The sequence below is a fragment of the Pseudochaenichthys georgianus genome, chromosome 6 (genome assembly GCF_902827115.2).
Source record: "Pseudochaenichthys georgianus chromosome 6, fPseGeo1.2, whole genome shotgun sequence".
Lineage (NCBI taxonomy): Eukaryota > Metazoa > Chordata > Actinopteri > Perciformes > Channichthyidae > Pseudochaenichthys > Pseudochaenichthys georgianus.
This window is the reverse complement of record NC_047508.1, coordinates 1438471-1461123: the sequence shown is the minus strand read 5'-3', so window position 1 is coordinate 1461123 and position 22653 is coordinate 1438471. Positions and strand designations below refer to the sequence as shown.

Sequence of the window (22653 nt, the reverse complement as noted above, 5' to 3'; positions counted from 1 at the left end):
ATGGTCGACTGGAATCGGTCCGCCTTCGCTGGCAGCGTGGGGTTCCTGCTTGGTGACGGGCCCATCCTCGGTAGGAGGTGGGCTGCCACCAGCGGTTCCATAGGCGGTATGCGGAGCAGGCCGAGTCTCTCCATACCGTCACAGTCTATGGAGGAGGCACCCTGGATTGGGGCCTTGTTGCTAAAGGGCCGATCTCTCCACGAGACCGACACCTCATCCAACATCTCCGGGAAGACCGGAAGGAGTTGCCTCTTTGTCCTCGTTGCTCGGGGAAAATGTTTCCCCTCGTAACGGGACCTGGAGGTCTCCTTGGCCATTTCGGGCCATGGGATGTCTAGCCTGGACGCGGCACGCTGTCACACGGCCTGCAGGTCCATGCTCAGACAGGGCGAAGCTGGTGTGCTATCGCCCGGGAGAGCAGCCATCGCTCCCGGCTTTGCAGCTTGCGCCGATGACATGAAGATATCGTCTTCTTGCTCATCCGAATCAGACAGGAGAAACTCAGAGGCATCCTCTTCGTCCTCCATGTAATCTAATTCCAGGACATCCTCCGCGGGCGAAACCATGGTGAGGTCTAGCCGGGAGCCCCAGCTTGGTAAAGCGTGGGGCTCCGTTCCCGCGTCTCTTGCCGCCACTGGGTCCCAGCCTGACACGGCGCAGGACTCCGGTTCTGCAGCTTCCGCTGTTGATGAGCCCCAGACCGACACAGTGCGGGGCTCAATCTCTGCGGCGGACGCTCCCGCGCCTTGATTGCCAGCCGGCAAATCAACGGACATGAGAGGGTCCTGTCCCGACAAGCTAGCTTGGCGTGCTAACCGTCGGCGGAGGCTCTTTATGGTGAAACGGGCACAATGCCCGCACGAGCCAGGGTTGTCAATAGCCTCCTGGGCGTGTTCCAGCCCGAGGCAGGACGAGCAGACCTGGTGTGAGTCTGTGCCTGATATTTTCAACCCGCAGCCTCCGAGTCGAGCCTCCGAGTCCCTGACTCCTCTGGTGTGAGGGAGAGAGGCGTCCATCTTGTTCGCCGCGTGGCGTGGAGAGGACCCGCTCATAACAGGTACGTCATCGAGAAAAAAAGTGTTACCAACCTGTCTTTAATCCGGAAAAAAAAAGGACGGCTTTATTCTCAAAGAATATTAACTTGTGTGTTAATATTCTTTTAATCCTTTCCTCCTCTGTGAGAAAGAGAAAATAAAAAACGTTCTTGCTACCGTGTTGTCGGTAGTGAGGGAAAGCAAGTTAGCGACAGGTGTGTTGCTAGCTTGAACAAATCAAAACCTTACCTTAATTCCAGAGCAAGAAACGGCGAGGTCGATTATAATACTAACTGGTGTGTTAGTATTAGCAGTCTTCTTGCGAAGCAGGAAGGGTAGCCGGCGAGCGCCCGTCGACCCAAATTTAGATTTGGGTTCAGTCTGTGGACTGTTAAGCTAGCCCGGCTACCATAGAGATGTGCTCTGAAGCGAGAAGAGGTGTTTGAATGACGCATGCGACGTAGCGCAAGCTACTTATAGGGGGTGGATTCCCTGACGCTGACATCAAGATCACCAGCCAATCACGATTGGCGTAATGAGATTGATGCTTCTGTTTGCTCCGCGATGAGGCGCATCCCATAGTGAGACATCGAACGGAGTGTTATGAATGAGAACTCTGTTACTATTATGTGCTATGACCTTAAACAAAAAATTATCAAATCTCCTCCTTCCTGCATTAAATTCTCCCCCAGTAAAATTAGTATAGAACTGCACTGTTCTGGATCTATTTTGCCCTGTGACGGTGTTAAATAATATATGTAACATTGAATCATTTGTATTTTCTACATAACACCAATATTACACTGTAGTTACAGCCATATTAAACATTAAAACAACACTATTTCAGACAAGTGACACTGTAATTACAAGCCGTATTTCGCCCAGATAACACCTATTACACACGTATGACACCCATTTTACTCTGTTATTACACCCATGTTACACATTATTTCACCCCTAATTACACCAATTATTGTGTCTCTTCACTCTGTTATTACACCCATGTAACACCAATATTACAATTTTATTATACCCAATTCACACATAAACACTGCCTGTCAAATGACTGTATCCCCAAGGATACAGAAACCACATCAGGGTTACAATTGCTAACACACATGAATATCCTACTATTTACTAATTGAAGATTTTCTAAGTTTTCCGGCCATAAATATGACATTTTTTATTTATAAAGAACTACTGCTTGGCTCCATATGGCAGTAGCCACACTTTGACATTCACAATTGACGCCTATGCCGGAAACATACATCACAATTCAAATATAGGAACGATGTTAAAGAGCTGAGCCAAGGAAAAGCAAGCTGGCTGAGGGAGAGGGAGACTGTAAGTACAGTATATTAAGTATCCTAGGCAGGGAGGAAATAGGACAGTAATGTGACACACCCAGCGCTGGCAACAGAAAGAAAATAGATGCATGAGAAAGAAGAGTAAATCAAGCCCAGACCACACTAGTCAATTGAAGAGAATGATTAAAAGTGACAGGATCACCATCCCCAACCTTTCTTGACACCCGCCCCACCTCCGATTCCTCCACCCTGTCCCTCCCACTCTCCCACCCTTCCACTTTTACCCAGACAGCCCCCAGCAGCACTTGGGAGGCTATTTTTTGCCACGCTTCACTAAATAAGGCCGTGGAGCATGGCTGTGGTGGCGTGCTGGTGGGGGGGGGGCGGGCGGTGCACGTCCCTGCTTCGTACCTTGGTATAAAAACCCTGGGACGGAGGGGTTTCCTCTGATCATGCTGAACCTCTCGTTCCCCTCTTTCAGTGTTCTAATTTGCCTCCTTCTATTTTTGAAATAGCCAATGCACAAACACTGCCTGTGAGCGGTATCAGTTGACCTTTTATCCCAGAACCTTTTTTAATGCGAACAACTTGATTTCTAATTTCTATTTTTTATCGTAGTCCTTCATTCTCTTTATGGAGGAATTGTTTTTGCCGACCGCTGGACAGCAAAACGGGAAAGTGACTGAGTGGAGTATGGGGGCTTAAGTGCGAGAAAGACAGGAAAGAGTAAGAGATAATTGAAGTAATTGTTGAAACGCCCCTTTTTACCCACCTTTCTTCCATGTTCTTGTTTTTATCCCACCTTTACGCCACCTAAACTTCGCACTTCCCTTCCTTCCGCCCATCATGCTTTTCCTTTCCTGTTTCCTTCCTTGCTTTCAGCACTCCTCCCTTCCTCCTCTCCTTTCTTCTTCTATAAATCGAATCTGCTTTTTCCTTCTCAATTTTGTATTTCTCCGGTTTTCTCCAACCTCTTTACTCACTTCTTCCTTCCCTCCTTCCTTCCCTGTGTCCCTCTTCCCGATTTGTCCTTCACCTCTGTCAGCACTCATTATCTCACTCCATCTCCTTCTCGGGCGGTCCGATCAGCTGTCCTAACTGTACATGGCCTGGTGTGGTGCGGGGGGGCGGCCGCCTGACGCATTGCAATGCCCCATCATCACTTCAAACTGAAACTTCTCACATAAAGCGCTGTGCCTTTTTCAATTGCCCACTATCTTTGCTTTCCTTTCCACCTGCACGGGGGTCCTGTGAATTTGTTCTTGTTTTTTTCCCCGCCTCCTTTTTTACCCCATCCAGTAAGAGAGAGAGAGAGGCAAGTCCTGTGACCCTCTTCTCCTCTCTTTCACTCCTCCTCCTCTCCTCCTCTCCGCAACCTTAAACACTCCATCGCTGATTCAGCTCTCGGGAGGAGGGAGCCTGCGGCGCTGCTCGCTCTGCGGGCCGCCGTCCTTCTGTGGACCACCTCCTCTACGGTAGGTGTCTCTGTGTGGGTTTAGATATTTGTAGAATATGTCTGTGTGTGCTTACTCGCTGAATGTGTGTGTGTCGGTGTCCCAGTGCCATTCACAAACTGCACAGTTTTTATTTTCCACCAGCTGCTTTGTTGGAAAAAAACTGATAGTGAGTTACGGAGCTGGAGAGAGTCTTTTTATTTATTCATCACTGCACTCACACATTATAAGAAATGTTGTAGCCGATGTTGGAACTGAAGCATCCCCACGCTATCGCATGAGGTCAAAGGTCAAGGGTTAACTCTGAGGTGTTACACTCTGGATACTTTCCTAATCAGCTGCTTTTGGCTGTACTGATATACACTGGAATTCATTTAGGATAATCATTTGAAGTATTTTATTATCTTTAAAACTATATGATAAAGGTTACATCTAATTAGTTTGCCAATTATTTTAATATGTATATGTGCAGGTTGAATTTATGTAAATGGTTAAATGAATGAAAATATACTTCACGTAAAAAAAATTGTGTTTTAAAGTAAAATATATTTCCCATTTACGAAGCATTTTTCTCACAAGTATTTCTGATGCAGCATACGGGCCGCAACACAAAACTATGGCAGCAGCAGAAATGCGTGGTGTTTAAGCGTGTTTTATCAACAGGAACACCATGAGCATGTTGTAATGTGCACCAGCGGTAAGCTCCCCGGGACCTGGGCTCTATCTTTAGACGGGACACACTCAAGAGAGGTTCAAAGTAGAAGCCCGGATCTAAAAGTGTTGTGCACATGCTGCCATCCCTCTGTCTCGCTCCTGCTGCCTGGCTAGTTAGCAGATACCAGGGAGATCAGCGGCGCTCAGCTGTCCGTCAAGCATCCCGAGCCTGACAGGAGGTGGGGGTGTCGGGTGTCCCGGCCCTGCAGGAGATAGTTGTCGCGGTTAAAGTAGACACGCAGCTGTTAGAAGGCGATATGTCTTTCTGTCTAGCAAGCAGTCCCACAGGGTGTGAGACGGGGCTTTATATGGAGTTAGCTTAACTCAACGAATGTTAAGAGTATGGAACGAGGTTTACGGGGAAGAGGATTTATATTGTTATCTGTTTCTGACTGGTTTATTGGGATACAAAATGCCTTTCGATACTGCACCCCATTACCAGGATTACAAAGGTCATGGCAGATGTGGGTGGATTCCATCCCCTTCCAGCGTCCATGGGCACATGCATGACACACCGCCCGATCTGCAGATCTACAGCAGCTCCCTGGAGAATTGTAATTCCTGCCCGGAGTATTGGGACGCTGGTGGCGCAGAGGCCGGACTGGATAGGCAGCTTAATTCTCTGAAATGTGTGTAGTGCCGGGCCAGAATGAGTCTGCGTCTGGCTGGTGATTTATAAAACCTTCCTTCCATCGCTGGGAGAGAAAAGAGAGGAGGAATGAGGGAGAGGACGAGTGTTATTTATGGAGGAGACTTTTAGTTTAATTACTCGGCGGGCAGGCTGATGCCCCATGGCACTACTTATTCTGTGGTAGGAACACACAGGGGCTTCTGGGGGGCTACACAGAATGACATATTCATGTACGGGTGCAGATGAAACACTCGGGCAGATTGTGTGTTCAAAGTGCGGGACCAGGCAGGGGAGCTGATTGTGTAGTGAGGAGAAGTGGAAATAATGTTCACATGCTTTTACAAATATACATGTTACACCTCGCTGTGAGACACACTCCATTACACACTACACTACATACAAATATATCTCTTCATATTTACATTCCTTTTACTATATGTGTATGTTTCTTGACTGCTGTCCACGCTTCTACGTTGCTCTAGCTATGTTTAGTTATGTCAGAACACCAAAGCATTACTTTGGCGCAGTAACTAACATGGCAAGAGAAGATCAAGTATTGGTAATATGGTGCTGTGTCAGCCTCTCTCATGGAGATCTGATTAGTCGTGATTGTCATTCAAGGTGAAAGGTTGAGCGCCTAAAACGAGAGAAAGACTTCCTGATATTACAGTTTGGCAACGCTTCCTGAAGCGGTGCATGCTGGGGCGTCTCCCACCCTGTTCTTTTGCCACACATCTCAGTTTATACATCTCAAATGGCATCGTCTTTGTGCCACCGCACACTTGAAGGCATTTGGAAATTGGGACACAGTCTCGGCTGTTCAAACATAACTCACACTAACACACACACACACACACACATCTGCACACACACTCCCGATAACCCTGATGTGCTTCCTGCTGCACCCCCGCAGGTTTCCTTAACGCCTCTCTCAGAGCCTTCATTAGATGCCTGACGTTAGCAATGGTTCAATTCATTAAAAGCGCGACTCAGCCTTTGTGCATTTTCCTATAAATTGGTATTGATCTGTGAGAGGACAGGGAGGGGGGGCAGCTGAGGAGGGAGGTGTGTGTGTGTGTGTGTGTGTGTGTGTGTGTGTGTGTGTGCGGGTGCTTGTGGATCAGGGACTGAGGCTAATGAGAGGGGACAGGGGGTCTCAGGTGAATGGGGTTCACTCAAGCAACAATGGCAATTGAACACACACACACACACACACACACACTGCACGCTGACATGCATTTACAGATTGTCAGATATGCACAGCAGCTTCACACATTGGCATTCCTTTAGTGTGCTCTCCCTTTAAACCTGTCCCCGTGCCACGCCACATACGCTGTTCTACCCCCCCACCCTGCTCCGTGTGGGGCTGTAAGTGGAGAGAGAGGGAGTGGGTGAGCACGAGAGAGAGAGAGACAATGAGAGCACATGCTATAAAGAGAGGAGTGGGCAGTCGGGGGGAGACAGCATACGGCATGGTAGCCTATAGACTGCATGGGACAGTGAGTGAGGGGGGGGTGGCACAGAGAGAGGGAGATAGAGGGATGGCTCTCAGCGCGGAGGACGAGCTGCTGCACGCCGGAATAAAAGTTTTCAGTGTGAGCAAGGGGGGGAGGATGTAAGAGAGAGAGAGAGAGACTGCAGAGGGGGACACACACTGAGGGAAGAGAGAGAAGCACTTCCTCATCCTCCTCTTCTTCTTCCTCTTTTACCTCTTCTTTTTCCCATTCTCTGTTTCTTCTCCGCTCTCTCCTTTCTCTTTGGTGCATCGGCCCAGCTGAAGTAGGGTGGGAGAGGGGGGGGGGGTGCTTCTACGCAACATCTGCCTGTAGGTAAGTGCAACATATCCCTCATTTCCCTTCAGCCCCCCCCACCCTCTCTTCACGCCACCACTGCAGCTGAACCTCTAGGTGTGACACTCAAGGGAAAATAAGTTTGTGTGAGTGTGTGTGTGTGTGTGTGTGTGTGTGTGTGTGTGTGTGTGTGTGTGTGTGTGTGTGTGTGTGTGTGTGTGGTGTGTGTGTGTGTGTGTGTGTGTGTGTGTGTGTGTGTGTGTGTGTGTGTGTGAGTGTGTGAAACTGCTTCATAGTGTACAGTATGTCAATGAAAAGCGGACAGATGGGGGGGGCATTGTATTTGTGATGTAGTGTTGCAGTATTTTAAACTATGTGTTTTTTTAGGAACATTTAATATTAATATAGTACAATATTCTACATGTTTACAAGTATCTTTGCTTCTCTTGTTTTTGATAGAGCGGCGAATAAATGACTGTGATATGTTGTATGTCTACACGAGTTTTTGCGTATTAAATGGTTAGTTGTGTTTTTCTCAGTGGTGCAAAGTGCTTAAAGTGTGTGCTAGTCACAATCAAGCCGGAGTTAAAGCGTTAAGAAAAGTCGTTTTAGCGTGATAACCATTTAAGTGTGTATTTGTGTATTTCATCCTATGTGTTCATTATCCTATCTGAGTCAGTGGAGTCCGGGGGGGATGCCACGATCTGGGAGTGGGGGGGTGCGTTCAGGGATCTGTGTGGATCATGATTCAACATTTTTTACTCCCTGTTGAGTGGGTGTGGGCCGGGGGAGAGGAGGAGCAGGAGGGAGGGGGGGGGGGCTGATGCGCCACCAAGGACAGTGGCCTGCTTGGGGGACATACTTCTGTATATGCCCATATGAACAAGAGCAACTATGGAATGTAAAGAAGTATGTATCCCAGGTTGGGAAAAAATACAGCGCTGCATCTGAACAAAACCAAACCATTTCCCACAGACTGAGACCTCCGTACAGGAAGTGACAAGGGAACATGTTCTGTGTGCTTCATTCTCCAGGAAGGATCCTGGGTGTTCTATATTCACACACTGAAAAAACTGAACCATTCACTTTAATTAAATGTGTTATGTTAGCTGTTAGTTGAAAGCAATAATACGACATATATAATACAATAATTAGTTTTACGTTCAACTTAATAATATTGCTTTCAACAAACCTAATTCAATTCTGTGTTATTTGTTGACACAATACATTAAAGTCAATGTTTCAGTTCTTCAGTGCAGCCCGTGTGCATGCATGTACTTTGCAGGCCTGACGTGGCCCAGTGGAGTCCGTTCCGCTCGCTGCTGCAGAAGGATGCGTTCAGGGGAAAACTGTAGCTGCAGCTGCAACTCAGCGGTTTCCACCCGCCTGCCTCTTCTTATGCGTTTTATTGCGGGAAGGCAGTTGTGTTTCCCATACTATAATGGCGATAGTTTCAAGAAGAAGTTCTGCGTACTTTGGAGTTCTTTTTTGTGATGCTTTTGCATTTGAATACTCAAATACACACCCAACAGACGAACAGCAGTTTCCAGTAAATGGTGCAGTGATTAAATGCTCGCTAATGGATAGTATGGTCCAAGAGAGAGTGGTCAGAAAGAGGAAGAGGCTGCCTGCAGGACTCTAACAGTGTGTTCTCACACACACACAGTGTGGATCTGAATGCTCCATATTTAAATTGTGGTTTTGTAAAGACTTTTTATTTTTTTATTATTAAGTATATCAATTACAGTGGGAATGTTGCTGTCTTTTGGGATGTACGAGATAGCTCAAAGTGACAGGAAAACTGAGGTGAAGGAAAGGAAATAACTTATGATGACGGTTCTGGTTCAAAGCCACTCATTCAGGCTACATGCTGAGCTGGCATATATCATATCAGTCCCATGTGATAGTTCTTTACCTCGGATCATGCATGTCAGTGTGCAGGAACAGTTACTAATCCAGTAGGCTTTGGGAGCGGGTACAACAACCGTGTGAGGTTTTACTCTATGTATTTTGGCCTACTTTGTATATAAATACTGTATGTGGCCTAGTTAGGGTATACCTGTCCCTGTTTAGGTGATATTTGGGCCAGTCTCGGTGCAGTGATTTGGACCTGATCAGGTGCTCACCCTGACTGTGCGGTACTGCCGGGCTAACGGGCTGCAGGTGGATTACACCTCCTGACCATCTTCATTTACAAAAAGAAAGAACATATGAACAGGGTATCGTATAAAAGATGTATTGCTGTTGTAAGAAAAACAGTTTAACATGAAACTGCATGTGGCCAGTCATTGTTTCTAAGCTAATTAAGCATCAATATGACTGACAGTTATAATCTTAGTCGTAGTCCAACGACATAAACTGGATCAAGAAATGCACGCTTCAGCATTGAACATATTCACAAAGCCCCCCCCCAACAAAAGTGTTTATGACTAAGTACAAGTACAGTGTGTGTGTGTGTGTGTGTGTGTGTGTGGTGTGTGTGTGTGTGTGTGTGTGTGTGTGTGTGTGTGTGTGTGTGTGTGTGTGTGTGTGTGTGTGTGTGTGTGTGTGTGTGTGTGTGTGTGTGTGTGTGTGTGTGTGTGTGTGTGTGTGTGTGTGTGTTTTATGTTGGATGGATTTATTGCAGTGATTTGTAGGAACCAGAGGGAAAGGTCGTTGTACTGTGGGAGAATTCAAAGATAGAAGGGCACAGTGCTGAGGGTGAGAAGGGGGGGGGTGGGGATGACAAAAGGGAAACGAGAGAGCGGCGCAGACCGAAGTGGGATCGGAGCGGAGGGAGTTGTGGCGAGTGAGCGTGTGAGATGAGGCGAGGCGAAAGAGGCAGAGAGAGAGGCTGGATTGATGATGGTGTTCAGGGCTGGTGTGTGTTTGGAGGGGGGGGGCAGCTGGGCGGATATTGGTCTGTCACTTTGCCTGTGTCAGCAGGTGGAAGCTCTCATCAGGACATTAAATATGCAACAATGCTGACTGCGGCACCGTGCTGAGACAGAGCCGGACTACTGGGGGGCCCGCTAAAAGTAAACCCGCGCTAAACAGCCACACACACACACACACACACACACACACACACACACACACACACACACACACACACACACACACACACACACACACACACACACCTCCAGATTCTTCCAAGGGCTGCCCTGACTCTGGGAGCTGGTGTTAAAGCCGAGCGGCCGGCTGCTTGACTGGTTCCCCATCTGGAAGCCCACACAAGGGCAAAGCTAGTAATCCACAGCCCAGGGTGGGATTAGCAGTAGTTACATACAGATCAGCCATGTGGAACCCTGAACCAGAACAAATCTGTCTCTATGAATGTGGAATTTCAATCAATCATCAATCAATGTTTATTTATATAGCCCAATATCACAAATGTTACATTTGTCTCAGTGGACTTCACAGTGTGTACAGAATATCAGTATGACAATACGACACCCTCTGTCCTTAGACCCTCACATCGTACAAGGAAAAACTTCCGAAGAAAACCCACAGTTTAAAGGAAAAAATGGGAGAAACCTCAGGGAGAGCAACAGAGGAGGGATCCCTCTCCCAGGACGGACAGACGTGTAATAGATGCCGTGTGTAAATTGAAAAGATAATACATTTGCAACATAGGTAGTCCAAATGTTTGGAAATGCATGTGTGTATAATAGGAAGATGAATCCACGAGGATATCCATCCAGGACCTATGATCCAGGACCACAGCCACGACTCAAGATCCAGGGCTCGTGATCCAGGACACAGGACCGCAGGATCATCCATGACTCCGGATCCCGGCGTATATAGACACCAAAAAGAAAGACATTTGGGGAAGCTGGGTTAATCGGAACATGAGAGTACACAGGTACAGACAGAGAGAAGGAAGAAGGAAGATGTCCCCCGACAAACTAAGCCTATATCAGCAAAACTAGGGGCTGAATCTAATCAGCCCTAACTATAAGCTCTATCAAAAAGGAAGGTCTTAAGCGCACTCTTAAAAACGGATAGGGTGTCTGCCGCCCGAACACAAACTGGAAGCTGATTCCACAAATGTGGAGCTTGATAAGAAAAGGCTCTGGCTCCCATTGTACTTTTAGAGACTCTAGGAACAACCAACAACCCTGCATTCTTGGAACGCAATGCCCTAGTAGGACAGTAGGGTATAATGAGTTATTTAAGGTAAGATGGCGCCTGCCCATTAAGGGCTTTGTAGGCGAGAAGAATAATTTTAAATTCTAACCTGTGTTCTATAGGGAGCCAGTGTAAGGCAGCCAGAACAGGAGTAATGTGGTCCCTTTTCCTAACTCTGGTTAGTACACGAGCCGCAGCATTTTGAATCAGCTGAAGCGACTTGACTGACTTCTTGGTACTCCCTGATAATAAAGAGTTACAATAATCCAGCCTAGAAGTAACAAATGCATGGACTAGTTTCTCTGCATCGTTTTGAGGCAAGATATGCCTGATTTTTGCAATGTTACGTAGATGGAAGTAGGCGGTCCTTGAAATTGATTTTATGTGGGCGTTAAAGGATAAATCCTGATCAAATATAACACCAATATTCCTTACAGTCTCACTGGAGGCCAAATTAATGCCATCCATAGTTAGTATATCTTTAGATAATTTGTTTCGTAGATTCTTCGCGCCAAGTACAATAACTTCAGTTTTGGTCGTGTTTAACATCAAAAAGTTTAAGGTCATCCACGTTTTTAAGTCCTTAAGGCAGTCTTGAATTTTATTTAGATGATTACTTTCATCAGGCTTGATTGATAAATATAGTTGAGTATCATCCGCATAACAATGAAAGTTTACAGAATGATTCCTTATAATATTGCCTAACGGAAGCATATATAATATGAACAAAATAGGTCCGAGCACTGAGCCCTGTGGCACTCCATGGCTAACTTTGGTTTGCGTGGAAGATTCATCGTTAACACGTACAAACTGAGAGCGTTCAGATAGATAGGACCTAAACCAGCCTAAAGCAGTTCCCTGTATGCCAACTAAGTGCTCTAGTCTTTGCAATAGGATATCATGGTCGATAGTATCAAATGCAGCACTGAGATCGAGCAAAACAAGAATAGAGACAAGTCCCTTGTCTGAGGCTATTAGAATGTCATTTGTGACTTTAACCAGAGCTGTCTCTGTGCTATGATGTGTTCTAAAGCCAGACTGAAAATCTTCAAATAAATCATTGTTTTTTAAGTAATCACACAACTGTTTTGCGACCGCTTTCTCAAGAATTTTGAGAGGAACGGAAGATTAGAAATAGGTCTATAGTTGGCTAAAACCTCTGGATCGAGGTTGTGCTTTTTAAGAAGCGGTTTTATCACTGCTACTTTGAATGATTGTGGAACATAGCCTGATAATAAAGACATATTGATAATATTTAATAAAGAAGTGCTAATTAACGGAAATACTTTCTTCAACAGCTTAGTTGGAATTGGGTCTAACATGCACGTTGATGGTTTAGAAGAGAGAATCATTGAATGTAATTGTTCAAGGTTAATGGCTGAAAAGCATTCTAGTTTACTATCTAGTGTAATATTAGAACTTACGATTCCGGGAGCTGTTGATAACACTATACTGGTCGAAGGCAAGAGGTCATTAATTTTGTTTCTAAGAGTAACAATTTTATCGTTAAAAAAGCACATAAAATCATTACTACTGAGTGCTATGGGAATAGAAGGCTCAATCGAGCTGTGGCTCTCTGTCAGCCTGGCTACAGTGCTGAAAAGTAATCTTGCATTATTCTTATTCTCATCTATTAATGAAGAGTAGTAGGCTGCTCTCGCTTTACTCAGTGCTTTCTTATATTCATTGAGAGTAATTTGCCAAATTAAACGAGATTCTTCAAGTTTAGTGGAACGCCATATCCTTTCAAGTTGTCTAGACTTTTGCTTTATTTTGCGGGTTTCGGCATTATGCCATGGAGCTAATCTATGTTGTATTATTTTCTTCTTTTTCAAAGGAGCAACATAGTCTAATTTTATTCGCAGCGCATCTGTAGCACTATCAACAACAAGATCAATTTGGGGTGGTGTACATTTTGTATAAGTTTCCTCCCCTACATGCAGACATGCTATCGAGTTAAGTATTGGTGGAATCTCTTCCTTAAATTTGGCTATAGCACTAACAGATAGGTTTCTGCTGCAAGAGCTTTTGACTAATGCTTTGTAGTCTCGTAATAGTACTTCAAAAGTTACTAAGAAATGGTCGGATAAAGCAGGATTTAATGCAAACTCCACAGAACAGCTGACTGAAAGTGTGTGCGATTGAATGTTTTATTTACCACTCTGTCAACTACTGATAAAGGACAAGAGTCAGGATCAGGTTGGTGATTATTTCTGTTGCAAACATCTGTTACAATGTGGACTCCGGCTTCTGTTTTATAGAGCTGAAACATTGTGGAAGCCGTATTTCCACTCCATCAGTGACCAACCTGAATCCTGCTTTAGAGTAAAGAAACTTTATTCATTTCAATGGAACTGGTGTATTGACGCAGAGCTAGATCCTACGCACTCCAACAAAACAACGCAAGGTCGTCCGCATAAAAATACAACCTGCCTCAATTTTGCTGCAACGCAATGTGACGTCATCCAGCAAGGTGCAGCCAATCCGATCAAATACATTCGAGGGCACATTCCTGTTAGTCCAATCATCCCGACCTGAAATACGGTCTGAGTCTCACCATAGTGCACGTTTTTACATTTTCTAAGCAACCTGCACTTTCAGGGTCATTCTCCGTCGTCTTACCGTTACATCTATCAACACCATGACAGCCCAAAGAGACATTTTATTGCAGAGCTGATTCTCCAGTTAGCCGTAGATGGATGTGGGGATAACCCTAATACTCAGTTTGCATTTCACCTTTAATTAGACCTGGCTGTCAATTAGAAGAGGAAAGAAAAAGACACACACATTTCTGTTGATTTTATTGTTATGTACTTTAGTCTAAACCCTGGAACACCTTATGTGCGTCCAGCCACTCACATGTTAATATCTCCTGTATAGGGGTGTAACGGTATACGTATTCGTACTGAAATTATTCGGTACGGGCCCTTCAGTTCGGTACACGTGTGTACCGAAGTGTACCGAATGAATATAACGTTAAACGTAAATAACTTTTTGGAAGTAATCTCAGGTGCTGCGTCGCAGCATTCAGAGTACTTTGCTCACATTGGGTTCAACGCATCATAGAGTGACCAAGTCATTTAATCGGACAAGAGGCATACTATGAGAGCTGGTCACAGGGATGCGTTCAAATTCAGTCAGTAATTTGAGGAACTCCAAATGGCGAACGCAGATAAAGTTGAGCTCGTTTGGGAACATTTTGGTTTCGCAGTTACGTACAAGGATGACGGACAAAGACAGGTGGACTGAACCAAAGCTGTTTGTTGGCATTGTTCCACTAAAATTGGTTACGCGGCTGGCAATACATCAAACTTGCACACTAATTTGAAAAAGCATCACCCGAAAGTGAATATCACCGGTACCAAAAGAAAAAAGACTGAAGTGCAAACCCAACTCCCACTAGCATTTAAGCCTCCACCACTCGCAAAAAGTTCAGACCGAGTCAAAGCTATTACAAACGCCAAATATCCTTATGTTGCCATGTTAGCAAAGTGCTACCTGGCTGTGTCTGCTACCTCTGTCCCTAGAGAGGGTGTTCTCCACAGCAGGAGACATTGTTAGTGCCAGCAGATCTGCCCTTTCGGCAAGCAATGTGGACAAGTTCATATTTTTTTAAAAAAACATGAAAATACAATGACAAGCAAGTCCTAATGTCAAACTGGCTGCTTAGGTACTAGTACAGATTATTTCAGTTCATCGAAATGCTGCACCTTAATGTTTATTTTATTATATTTTGAATTTATTTGAGTGAATACATTATTCACAGTTTAATAATAATTAAAACCCCCCAAAAAAATATTTTAGGTTTTGTGATCATTTTTTCAGCTGTACCGAAAACGTACCGAACCGAAATGTTTGTGAACCGTTACACCCCTAATCTATAGTCTTCACATGAACCATGCAGAACATGTTTGCAATGGGAATGTCAGGGTAGAAACAGGGATGTAAAGATTTAATATGGAATTGGCTAAATATTATTTATTTGTTCAACATAGAAACTGCGAAAAGTTGTGTTGTTATTTCTATGGCAGGACAAACACAAGAAACGAGATAAAAAATAATTGTATCAGTGGGGGGTTTTATGGAGCTAATTGTTAGTAATGGATTTGGTTGAAAATTAGGCTTTAAGCTTTTCAACGGCTTTTGGTTGTAGTATTGTGTGTGTAAGAGTGTGTGAAAATACATCAGTTTCTGTGTATGTGTATCAATGACAGCACACCTGCACTGTATGCATGATAGAAGAAAGAACGAGGAGGTGACTGTAAAGTCAGTTTAATATAAAGTGTCAGAGTGTATTGCCAGAATTGTTCGTACTCTCTTTTAATCATGTTTATAGTAAAGGCCCGTCCACACAGCGGCGTGCATTGAAGCTTCCAACGCTTCTGCCCATTCACTTTGAATGGGGTGACGTCACATTTAGCCGAACTGCATCGTGGGAAGCGACGTGGAGCGTTGCTGGCGTGGCTCGCTGCAAAAGTTGAGCAATGTTCAACTTTTGACGCCTCGGCAGAAGCGTCAGCCAATCGAATCATATGCCAGTACAAGCTCTAGCCAATCAAACCGCTGCTTGTGTGTCCGGGGCGGGAGATTCATGTGATTGGTTGTTGGTCGAGTGTCATTCAACGCAAGCCGCTGTGTGGACGGGCCGTAAGTGTGCTTCGGCAGCAGTCCACGGAATATAATAGAGGTAGAGAGTAATGGAAGTTGAAACAGATGCGGTAGAGTGGTAATGTATGTGTCGCCTCACCCTGATACAAGGACACAGACACAGCCTATTATATCCCTCTGTGTCCATGCCTCTAAAGTGAATCTCAGTACATCTGAACCAAGTCATTCCTCAAACAATAGGCACACCGAACACAGACACATGTGTAATGTCAATTCAACGTATATATGGACACACAAACACTCCAAGTTGCAATATAACCTAAACTGTTTATATACAGTATAACTATATACAAATATACATATTATATGTAGTGTTGCATACATTTGGTCAAAAAATAGGGAACTTTATACAAAAAGGAAAACTCCAGGTTTACTGATTGAAAAACTAATTTGGGAGTGTAACTTGTAACAAAGAGAAGCACTTACTCAATATTTTATTACGAGGGAAACAAAATACATGTTTTTTATTAGTCATTTCAAACATAATCAAACATCCTTGGGTATCCTTGATAATGTAACTATTTTCCTATTTAAAAATGTTTTAATGTTATTTTGGCTGATTAGTATTATGTTTTTATTTAGTTGCATGTATTACTTCCCAACCCTGTGTGTCAATAATAACATCAACAATCCCTGTGTTGGTTGTGATCTATCCATCTGTCTATGATTTACTTTCTAATATGTTCACATGAAATGGATATGATGTATCAGCGGCGATCCACTCTCAAACTGTAGAAGCAGCTTGTGTTTTAGTCTCAGTGCTGGGCTAAAGCCAAGACAATGTGTATTTTCCCAGTTTGCATTGGCACTCAGTCATTACAGAGATGTGTTCCAATGTGCCGGCTTATTAGAGACAGAACACGTGCTGTACGGTGAACGTGTCGCTGAAATCATGGCAGACAAATGACTTTGGAGAACAAGAAAAAGACAGATGACAACAGATGAAAGAAAGAAGATAAGGCTCTGATCCTTTATGATTTCATAAACCTCATTAATTAGTCATAATTATGAGCCTTCAAAGTCAATTAGTTAATTGGCACAGCGTGTTAATGTGAGAATGATGGCACGTCAGTAAAAAAGGAAAATGCCAATCGATGAATATAACACACAGTGTGAGAAACCAAATTACGATTAATCATTTAGCGATTAAGTCATACATCCTCTGTGAGTGGGTCAGAGCCCATAGGGCTTCCCCCTGCCCTCCGCACATAGACCAGCACACACGCAGTGCGCCTCGATCAGTCCCTATGCCGGGACAGGGATCAATGTTGAGGTCATTTGTTTCGATCAATTAAACAGACATCTGCTTGAATTAGACTCCACTAGACTGCAGACGGCCCATCACCTTCCCATCCACCTGTGTGTGTGTGTGTGTGTGTGTGTGTGTGTGTGTGTGCGTGCGTGTGTGTGCGTGCGTGTGTGTATGTGTGTGTGTGTGTGTGTGTGTGTGTGTGTGTGTGCGCGTGCGTGCGTGTGTGTGTGTGTGTGTGCGTGTGTGTGTGTGTGTGCGTGTGTTACAGGCAGTTTTAAACATACCTTCATGTTTGGGTAATCTGACCGATGTACTACTTTCATCAATGATGTGTTTTACATTAGATTGTTTCAAGGCCTCATGGCATCCTCCAAAGTAGGCCTTTGAACATATACAATTGCTGATCACCACGATCATTTCATTTTGAGGTTTAGTCACCTTTGCCACCGCCATAGGAAATGAATGGGTAACCCTAGATTAGGTTCATGATCCATCAGATAGTACACAACCATAACATCGCCAACATGTTTATTATGGAACGCATTGCTGCAACAAAGAGATGGATCATCAACATTCCAGCTTTGAATCATTGATTAGAACAGCTGCAAGACACCAGCTGGACTTGTAAATGATTAGATCACTTTGCAGTTTATCTCCTCATTTTACACACCTTTAGCTCCCAAGATGCAATGCGTTGAGGAAACCTCACATCTGGAATGCTACGGGCAACATCAGCGCGTGTTTAGTGTTTACGGTGCAGGAAGGGAACAGAGGTAAAGACAGTTGTATTAGCCCGAGTGTAATTGAATGGCCCCAACTGGTGTTCTCTGTACATGGCGATGTTGCTGACACCATAGTCTGTCCACTACTGTCTGACATGAGGAGCGAGGGTCTGCTCCCTTCAAATAAACACGCAGGATAATTGTTATGCAGTGAAGCTGTGAAGGGAAGTCATTAAAGGAACAACAGCACTGCGGGAGGGGGTCCTCTTTGGCCCCAGCGCTACTGTTTCCCCCTGCACGCTGGAGATTACACACATACACACACACACACACACACACACACACACACACACACACACACACACACACACACACACACACACACACACACACACACACACACAGGTTCCCCTTATATTGACACCCTCATAATTACCGCCAGAGTGTACAGTCATCTAAATAGTGTAATGACACCCTGTCTGTGTTTATAAGGTCATAACGTTTACACTTTTACAACATGTCAGTTGTCCAAAAAAATGAACAACAGGCATATCCTGCTCCAATTGTTTTCTATAGATTCAACACATAGTGTATGCTACTGCTCGCTCAGAATAAACACTCCCATTTGTTAATTAGTTCAATACATTTTTATTGTTGAACACACAGTATGTGTCCAAGTGCCTTTCATGACGCAGCCCTCGTCTCACATGCATCTCCTGCAGTATTTCAAACAGAGGCATCTCAGGGAAGATATAAAGCTGAGCTTCAGTGATATATCGTATCATTTTGGATATGAAGCATTCCTAGGCACACTGTTATCCCCATGTCATGTTATGAGAGCAGTGTAAAGACTTCTGAGAGGGTGCTTTTATGTGCTGTGTGTGGGAGTACTTACATAAAGCAGAACATAATACTGTAATTAATCAAATATTCATTAGGAATGTTAGGCAGACGTTCATCAGATGTAACTGATAGCAGAAGTCACCTGATTTGTATTCAAATGTTATTAATATCTGATTTGTACTTAATATGAATCCATAACATCCCAACAGGGGGAAGGCAATTCCATATTGTTGGAGCCAACATGCTAACGTTCACATCCCAGCTTTGCTCAGAGCCTGACTGATGGATATTTGAGGTCAGTGGTCAGGAGGTCTGAGTAACCTTGGTGACGAGTCTTGGGATAGAGATATAAGAGCGTGCCCTTACCTGGAACTGAATGTTGTGTAGCACACAGGAAGCTGTTGGCAGTCGAGCCGCACCGAGCAGGACTCTCTGTGGACTCTCGTTCGTGTTGCTGACTTATACTTTAGTCGTCTGGTACCTGATTCATTTTATGCTGAGTGCTTATTAAACAGATTGTTCCAGGTCTAGTTTTCTGTTCCAACATTTAAACTAGCGAAAGACGGCATGATGAATGGTCAAGAATTTAAAATCTAAGTAATATACATTTTTAAGAAAGCACATGTAACTGCCTGGGTTCAGACCTTTGAATGCTTGGACCTCATCGTCTGCATTATGACAGATTACACAGATCTTACGGATGAATAAGCGGATAAACCAATGATCCCCGGACCCCCCCCTTCATTAACAACTAGACGCCATGTTTTCACACATTACCTTACTTCGTACTTTGTCTTAACTTTACTCCACTCTTAAAGCCCAGCACAATCTGTATGTTGGTATGACGACATTCAGGCAGATGAGTTGGTCTCCAGTGATTGGTTGGGTACAAAAGAATCCTCCTGATTCAATGGTTCAAATGATTCCTGCTGATCTGCAGAACGAGCATCCAAGCTGTACATCAGCGTGTTTGACTCCGGCAACATGCAGTCAGGGAGTCTGCCATTCAAACTGAAGGCAGGGAGTCAGGCAGGACAGGCTAGATGACCCCCCCCCCATAAGTGCACATACATATATCTCAGAGGAGGAGAGTGCAGTGTCAGGACAAGGCTAGTTAGCATTCTGCTGTCATCACCGTGCTGCTCAACACCTGGGTTAATGAAGAGCAAAAGGAGGAGGTTGGTGTTGAAGGAGGGAAAGGGAAGGAGGAAAGTGTGTTGGCACATTAGAACTCCAACATGTGTTTTAAAAGAAAGGCAGAACGAGATAGAAAGGGTGGGATCAGTACGAACATGAATTACACAGAAACAGGAACAAGTCAATCTCCCAAACCCATAAAGAGTTATGCGCTGTGATCTGTTCCACAGATCCTTGTGTGCTTTCAGATAATTGCTTCCATGTTGTTGCACAGAGACTATTACCGTGTATGATAGCCGGATCACCATCGGTAACGGTGGGCATCAGCAGCAGGCTCCTGGAGGAACCATAGGGTTAGTGAACAGTGTGTGCTGCCCTCAGGCTGTGTAGTAGGTATAGTCTCCTTTTGTACAAGTCTATCCTCAGTGAACCCATTGCTCTCTGTCTGCAGCCACATCACCTCGATGGGATGAGGTCTCATTGAAGGTCTGATTAGTGCCGGCAGTTTCCCCTTTCCTTTGTGTTTTCAAAATCAGAAATCATTTTACCGTTATTGTTATTGTAAGTCCGTCCCTCACAATGTCCCTTAGCTAAACAATATGATATACTGTACAAGCATGCTGCAATCAACACTGACACTTCAAATGAAGTGGAAAGTCAAAAGCATATATATCATTTGTGACAATTACTTGAAGAAAAAACCTTTAATCTCACATGGCATTACTTTAACTTGATATTACAGATCTTAAAGGAACAAATAAATAGGATAGAAAAATGAGAGAAAGATAGAGCTGCTAACATGAAAGGTCCAATCACACTAATTTCTCCCTTCAACAAGAAGTGTGTGTCATGTAGTATGACCCATGTCCATGCTGCACGGTGAGTCTGTCAGATCTGAGGTGTGTCCTGAGTCTCCAGTGGTCAGTCTGCGCCGGACACACAGCTGGGTGAGAGGCCTGTCCGGGGGGGGGGGGGGGGGGGGGCAGAGATGGAAAGATAAAGAGAGGATGGAGATCCTGGTGGTCTGTTATGGGAACCATAAAGCATGCAGGCCCAGCCACAGGGAGGAGAGCAGAACGTGGGATGAAACAAGATGTGAAGAATAATGAGTCAACTATATCATCGGTAAGGAAAGAGTATTGAAACCTTGTACTGCACAAGTGGACGAAAGCATTTCCTCTGGTGACGTTCTCTGTGGATGTGTCACTACGAGCAACGCTTTCCATACGACACCAACCCTGTCTCCTACAGAATGACATTGCAATGACACGAAACCACAGTCGTAATTAAGTTTTGAGGAAACACACTTTCTTCTAGATTACAGTCGCTGAAATGGCTTTGCTTTGTTAGGGTAAGGGTCATCTAAGCTCCGGACGTAACTAGAAAGGAGTACGTTCTGATGTTTGCTTTCACACAGCACAAAAGTGACCTTCTGGGTCAAGGTCATATTTGCAATGAAGCCTTTCACTCTCTGTGCACCATTCAGGCTCAGAAAGAGCTGGGTCCCACTGCCTCTCAGCAGATAGCGTGTCAGCGGGGGCCTCTGTACCCCGAGCTCCTTTCTGACTTAAACTGCTTTGGATGTTTTGTGTGACGACAGTGCGTATATCAAGCTGCCTGTGTGGCTCTGATGCCGCCCGTAATGAATGCATGGCTAAAATACCTAAGTGGTGGCGGTGGTTAGTTAAGGGAGTGGATGGAAGGAGGGGCAAGAGATGGTGGAGGGGGGGGGGGGGGCTGTTGGAGCGTGCTCAGAGTGAGAATCAGCCTGCATAGAGAGAGAGGGAGGAGAGAGGTGGAGACAGAAGGATGCGGTTTGGCAGAACATGGATCATGACATCATCCCGACCTCATCTCCTCCACTTTAATATTGTTCAGCCTGAGAGTCTAAAAAAATAGTTATGTTCAGGCTCTGCACGTGTTCAATTGTTTCATTTAACTTCCGCCGCGCCCTTCATACTCTGAATCCCGTCTTCCCCATCATTTCTTTCTATCCCAGCCGTTTATTTGCCTTTGTTCTTCTTTGATGAGCAGTTTAGTAGACAGCCTTGTGTGCAAGAGTTCGCAAATGGCTTTCTTTTGAGTTATCCTTATGTTAGTTTATGAGCAGATTATTACCAATATTGGCTGACCCAAGCATCCTCAGACACCACTTCTTTGTAACTGTTGAGGCTATATCTCGGCGGTTTCTTACACATAAAAGCACACACAGCACCGTGTGCCTGAAGTCTTCCCTGTGGTTGTTTTGTTGTTATGGCATTACAGTTATTGATGGTGTGTTACTGTGTGAAGGACAGGTCCCATAGGCTGTTAGAGCTGGTTAGAAGACTCATACACTTGATCCGGAAGGAGATTTTCTAATCAGCAATACAGCTTAAAGACTCTCTGGATATGTGTTTGGTGAAATGACTGAATAAAGTGGTTCATTAAGAACAATAACAGTGTCATTCTTTTACACTAAGAAGAAGAATCTCTCCCCTGAAAAGGTTGAACAAAAAGGTGATATAAATGGAGGATACAGACCCTGGTCCTTTCTTAAAAGTGAAAAAAAGGCCTCAAACCTGTTTATGTGTTGAGGTGAGGCGGGAAGGGAGAGGAGAGGAAATAATTAAATATATCATCTAAATAGGTATTGATCGTCTTAAGGGTGTTGTCGGTAGATGAAAAGGTTAAGGTAAAAACAAGAGCAGATAAGATCAACTCAGCAATATTCACAAGGTATGAGCACTTAATGATGTCCTGTATGGAGACATTAAAGATCCCCTAAAGATGCATTTAAGGACACAACTGTTCATCCACGGGAACAGGTTTGGACTTTAGGTGTAAGATATGAACACAAGGTCAAGCAGGCAGGAGATAATGTCAAAGTTGCTGCATATTATGAAGTACATAGTGGACGAAGCTCGAAGATACTTTCATCACAGGCCGAGGTACATTTGAGAGGGCTGCGAGCGATAAAAGAAAAAGTTCCCACCGTACGGTAACCGC

The 22653-nt window shown here is 44.5% G+C and overlaps 1 long non-coding RNA gene across 1 annotated transcript in view; it reads right to left on the bottom strand.

Annotated features, from left to right (window-relative positions):
• The window catches only part of LOC139434041 (uncharacterized), a 33872-nt gene extending 30171 nt beyond the window's left edge, over positions 1-3701 (bottom strand). The window contains exon 1 of the long non-coding RNA XR_011643430.1: positions 3325-3701. This is a non-coding gene — a long non-coding RNA (uncharacterized lncRNA). The remainder of the gene's footprint in view (positions 1-3324) is intronic.
• Between the last annotated feature and the right edge of the window lie 18952 nt (positions 3702-22653).